Source organism: Anastrepha obliqua, chromosome 2 (assembly GCF_027943255.1).
Source record: "Anastrepha obliqua isolate idAnaObli1 chromosome 2, idAnaObli1_1.0, whole genome shotgun sequence".
Taxonomy (NCBI): domain Eukaryota; kingdom Metazoa; phylum Arthropoda; class Insecta; order Diptera; family Tephritidae; genus Anastrepha; species Anastrepha obliqua.
In genome coordinates, this window is record NC_072893.1 from 6,598,303 (window position 1) to 6,604,664 (window position 6,362).

The 6,362-nt window shown below is 34.4% G+C and overlaps 1 non-coding gene across 1 annotated transcript; it reads left to right on the forward strand.

Moving 5' to 3' along the window:
* Positions 1–877: 877 nt before the first annotated feature.
* Positions 878–950, forward strand: Trnav-cac (transfer RNA valine (anticodon CAC)). The gene has a single exon. It is a non-coding gene; the product is annotated as a tRNA-Val (tRNA).
* Positions 951–6,362: the final 5,412 nt, after the last annotated feature.

The following is a 6,362-nucleotide window of genomic DNA, read 5'->3' on the forward strand; positions in this document are numbered from 1 at the left end:
TTTTTTAATTATTATTATTTATAATTTTTTTTTATTTTATTATTTTAATTTTATTATTATTTATTATTTTTAGTTTTTTAATTTAATTTATTTTTTATTTTATTATTTTAATTATTAGTTTTTTTTTGTTCAAAAGTACAACTCATTGTCTAACAAAAACTATATAAATCCAAATCTCAAACTTTATGAAAACAGAAAAGAAAAATTCCACAAACTTTGCATCACAATTCCACGCATTTTAATTAGAATTTCCAGCTAAATTTTTGGTACGCCGTTTTATAGCTTTTGAAATTTTAATAATTACAAAGTGCAATTTTGAAGTTACTAAAAAATTCTGCCATAAAAAAAAAAATTGGTGCATTTGTTATGCCAGTGATTTGATAACGCGGCTGCTTGTCTGAAAATAATCGTTGCTTAGTTTTTGCTTTGAAGGTTGTCTGCTTTTTAATTTGTCATAGTTGAACAAAATCATATTTGATTTTATAAAGCACTTAAAATAAATAAAGTAGATCGGTACAAAAAGTTTTTTTGTATAAACAATGCCTGATTTTCTTCTCGAACAAAGATTTCTTATCAGTTAACCTATTTACAGTCGCAGTGAGAATAGTTTTCTAAGCACTTCTGTAGTGAATCATAATGATGAAATATAAGCGCTCATTCACTACTCAGCTTGCTTGGTTGAGCTTTAGTGGGCAACAGTGGGTTGAAGGCCGGTTTAAAGAGTATTCGCACGGCATGGCGCTATTAGAGGCAGAATAGTTGGAAGAGAAAAGATAGAAAAGAGAGAGTAATAAAAATAGTAAAACTGATGTGTTTAGCTGTATGGCGCGTTTATTGACTCAGTCCAACAGTGCACTTTAGCAAATAGTTGATAAGCGTTTCCGTAGTGTAGTGGTTATCACGTGTGCTTCACACGCACAAGGTCCTCAGTTCGAACCTGGGCGGAAACAAGTGAAAAGCGGTTTTTTTCGGAGAATACGCAATTTTTTTTTAAAGAAAAAGTTTTTTTCTACAGATTTTTCTATATTTACGCAGGCTTAGCTTAACGTCATGTGCAAATTGATGAAAATTGCTCGCTAGTATCTGCATGTCGTTATACTGATTATGCTTTAAGACGCGATGATAATTTTTTTTTTTTTTAATGTAGAAATATTCAAAAAAAAAATTGTATTTATTTTTGTTTCATAAATATTTACCTTTTACAAAAATGCGCATATGAATTCTGGCGAAAAACGTTTTGGGCAAACAAAGTTATTTATTGTAAGTAAAATTCATCATACGTTTAATTAAACAATCACTTTGAATATTAGGAAATTCACAATAAAGGAAAAAAGAAAAACGAAAACGCCAAATCGTAATTCCATTGACGAAAGCAGCGAAATTAATATTGGTAATATCTGAAAAAGCAAAAAAAACAAAAAATATATAAAAAAAATCGAAAACAGAAATGCACGTCGTAGCAGAAAATCCAAACAAGAGCGCAACTTTCCGTTTACACGCCATTAATTTCCATTGTTTTGTTTGCAATTCAATTTTTGTTTCTCCTCAACTCACTTTATTTCGACTTTTTGCTTTACTCGAATGCTGGGCACTTTAGTACGACGAAGTGAAGCGGAGCCATTCAATTATATGCTCCGCACCCCACACCGCACATCCTATACAACTTCGTCTCCCGCCGCAGCGATGAAAGGAAAACAAAACATGTAAGCAATATTAAGAGAAAAGCAAACACAAAAAAAGCCAAAATAATAATAAAATAAAAGCACGAAAAGTAGGAGGGAATCAACAAGAGATAAAAGAAGTTCAGCAACTGCCACAAAAGTGCGGCATTTCTAGGTAGTAAAGGCAGACAAAAGGTACTTCACGGTTTGTCAACTGCACTGCAGCGATTTGTGTTTTGGAATTAAATGAAGTGTCTGAAGATTATGTGCAAACTAATGGCCACGAAATGCGCAAAATATATAAATCCTTAAAAACGCAAACGCAGCTCGAAATTAATTATAAATTTCCCTTATTAAAATATTACAATTACTCAATACAATATTTCAGTCTGTGCTTTAACTACTCCATAGCAGTAACATTAACGAACGCATTGCTCTGCTCTCGCCACTGCTCTAATGTTCAACAGATGAGTAGTAGAGCACGAAACGCAAAACGTGAGACCAACACTTTTACTCAGCTTCAAGCTACGTTTCGTTACTGCGAATAGCTCAGAGCAATAGCCAAAAGAAATTTTAAAATGAAATTTTGCGAGAGCAAAAATGAAAACTACGAAATAGCGGGACAATTTCAACCTCTCGCATATGTGTAGATTGTGATCATTGGCTCCACTCTACACACATTATTGAAATGCACTGCAATTGTATTAGAAGTCAAAAGCAAAATAATTATATTAGTATGGGTACTTGAAACCTTCTCTACTGACGTCTCTTTCACACAAAAGTATCACCATACTTGAAGACTTAAAGTTATACGCTCCTCGGTCCTCGCCCTTATTTTTGGCATTTTTCCCCTTGACCAGCCCTCTCCACATTTGTAACGTAAAGGGTTTTCCAATAACAGGTGTTATTATGAATAGCCCGCTATTTCGGTAGATGTCACTTTTGAAGCTATCTTTTTTTGATATTTGACAAGTAAAAACAACGCCATTAATAAAAAGCGACCAATACACGCTTAAACAACGAATTGAAATTATTAAAATTCATGATAAAAATTATGAAAATCTGGCAGAGACGGTTAGTAAAACTCGAACACTTTTGGGTCACCGGGAAGCACCTTGTCGGACCGCAATACAGAAATTGGTGAAAAACTTCGAGCTGTTGGGACAAGTTAGTGATGTGAAGAATAAAACCCGTGCACGTCGCTCAAGAACAGCCGAAAATATTGCTATTGTAGCCGAAAGTGTTGAAGAAAACCCAGGTTTGTCCATTCCAAAGAGGAAAAAAATGTCAGCTTTGGAGAGTTCGTTCAGTACTAGACGTTGTGCTGAGCATCGACGAGCAAATGATTCCATTTTCAGAAACAACAAGCCTGAAACAATATGTAAAAGGTGAATCAAATATAAAAGTATTAAAAACTTGGTTTTTGCGTCGCCTGAAGGGGCAAACACATAGCCCGTTGATTGGCCTTATAAACATTTAGGAACTGTCGTACAAAAACTTGCTACACATCTTAGCGAAGGTAGTGAGTTATTCACCGACGGCTATTCCACCTTCTGGAGCGGAAAACTCATTCCGTTGGTAATGGCAACTCTGACTAAAACTAGTGGAAAAGTAATTGGCGAGTAGGCCAACTGTTTTTAATCTGTTTTTTGTAAGAAATGAAGTCCTTTTTAGTCGCTCAGGAATAACAATCGCGTATGCGGACGATATCGCAATAGTGGCAAGGAACGAAATCTTTTGCAACATTGAAAGTCATGCAAACGCAGTAGGCCTTAGAATAAATGAAGGTTATACTAATTATCAGTAGGTCTTGCGTAGCGAAGAGAGACGAAATCCTGAAAGCTTCGAAATTGGGACATTTACTTTTGAGGGAGTTCAACACTTCAAATATTTGGGAGCGTTAATAAAAAATTACAATAGGCAAAGACAAAAAAGGAGTTATTAAGAGTATTCGAGCGAAAAGTGCTCCGAAGGGTGTTTGGCCTCATACTCTTCCATGATGGAACGTACCGAATACCCTACAACGATGAGTTGCTGAACTTATGCCGGGTAGAAGATGTCGTTAAACACACATTAAATCCCAAAGACTTCGATGGTTAGGACACACTGTGCACATGGAGGACAGCCGCCCTCAAACAACAACTCTCCTTTTTAATAACAAACTCTCTAACAACCTGGGATGTCCAAGGTTAATCTGTCAAGCCAGTCATAGCCGATTGAGATAAAAGATGAACCGCCGTATTTTTTTATTTGACAGACTGCATTGTGTTTCACAATAGAGATATTTTTGAGACACACTTTTCAAAGCCATATCATTTCTCAACTAGACTGTCGTTAGCCAGCGAGATCGTCTGATCTGACAATCCCATACTACTTTACTTTCTATGGAGTTATTTAAAGATGCAGATCTGCCTAAACAACACAGGAAGACCTGGCTCTCGGGAATAAAATGAGTCAAAAAATCTATAGTTTTGCTATGGAAATTTCGACGAATTTAAGGGCCTCATTTAGAAGCCTCAAAAAATCGATTTCTTGTGTTTTCGATAATCTGAAAATATAGTATCTTAAGAATATACTGTGAAATTTTCATGCCGAAATTCTCAATATTAAAGCTTCTACAGTCCACTCCTGTATCTCAAACTTTAAACTCCATTATCTCGAAACGACTTTTTAAAAACTGCTCGTATCGTAACTCAGAAAGTTATAGATCGATTTGTTTGAAGTTTGGTGAGGCCTTTCTGTACATTACTACCGGAAGGATAAACCTAAAATTCAGATCTTTCGCGTTGATAAATTACTTTAAAAATGTCAATTAAATAGCCCTAAACTCTGACTTTTTTTTCAAAGGCTTATTTTATAATAAATTTTATACTTGTTTTTTAATATTATAGGTTCATCCTTTCCGTTAATATGTTATAAAAAAAACAATCTCATTTTTTTGTTTCAGATCGATAGGTTAAGAGTTATAAATAGAGCAGTTTGGGACCTCGCGACGTAGGCAGCCGACAAAGAATGAACCTGAGCCGCCATTTGGAAAAAAAATATTAAAAAAAAATTTTTTCGTACTCTCGAAAAGTTAAATAAAATTGGTTTAAATTAAATTTTTTTCATTTGGAAAAAAAAATAATATATATTATTAAAAAAAAATTTTTTCGTACTCTCGAAAGGTTAAATAAAATTGTGTTAAGGCTTCAAAATAATATAATTATTTAATCACCTTGAAAAATATGTTTAAAAAAATTACCGATTTTGAGGCTTCTATATACATGAGGCTACCAAGCCGAGGATGTGGCAACAAAATGGTGCGGAAGTGCTAGTTGGATTCTGGATGAATCACCACTCTAACCAACCAACCAACATAAGGCTCCCCCCTTAATAAAAACTGCCATAAAAAGTATCGAAACTCATCGTCAACTCTGCTCTCAGATATCCTTTTCGATATGTGGAAAAAATATTAAATTTTAATGAAAATTTGTTGAAACTTGTCAATGCTTGGTGATCTTATCATTATGCCATCCACTTTATTATACTTACTTGTGCAGCTTTTGTACCGAAGGATTGTTAATCTTTTCGTTTCCACAGCCTAATGACAAAATGGAAATAAATGAAATGCCTGTCATGGAGTGATTTAGCAGAAGTAGAGAGAAAATTAATGAAAATGTGAAGACTAAACATGAACACTTTTCAGCCACTAAGTTAAATCATGTAAACTTTTAATATAAATTTCGTAACAACAAAATGTTTAATTTTCGTACATAGTTTTGTCATTCATGTTTTGTAGGCAAACATATTTTTTAGTACAATTTTAAAACCGTTATAAACCAAAGGAACGATAATCTACGTCAATCCTTGAACGCATAATCTTTCGAAATGTGTTGGTCTAGTCAATGAAAAACCAACTATCAGCGCTGAATGGGTTCATTGAAACTATTCTAAATAGCTCGATAGCAAATTCAACGAATACTAAAAGCATACATTAAGGCGCAAGAGTTGGTTAGCACACGATTAGAGCACTGCAGTTTAAACATAGTTAGGCATTTCAATTTCAATTCAAAAAACAAAAGCAAGGGTTGGATGAAAATAATGGCAGCCTACTAGTGTCAAGCACCCTAAAGGCTGTTATTGAGTTGTGTGACAGGTTAATGCCACCATTAAGCACAGCGAGTGGCTGACGAGTGCAGGACATTCCGAATGATTAAGCTTTCAAATGAGCTGATTGATTTATTGCCGTGTGGGTTGCTATTATTTTAATTTTTTTGGTAAAGCTAAATCCAGCCGTTTTATTTTCATTCTTTATTCATCAAATTAATTTTATTTTTATTTTTTGATAAACTTTTGTTACGAATCGTTGAAGCTGAAAACGTTCCAGAGCATTTGTCATCAATTGTTTCCAAACAATAAATTGCACAAATGTGAAATTACTTTTAGACTGGGCTGCCACTGGGCGTAGCAGTAACACACACACACACACACACACACGCATGTGGGTGAAGAAATTGAACTTGTGAACTTTCAATAACTTTCTGGTTCCTTTATAACTGGTTCCACAATAAAATTGTCAATCCTACGCGCACTTGAGCGGTGGTGAACCTTTTGCATTGGCATAAAGAATGAGACGTGGACTTGTCCATGTAGATGGCCATATGTAGATATGTATAATGTATATGTAAATATGCATGTACTTATATGAACTTCAGTGAA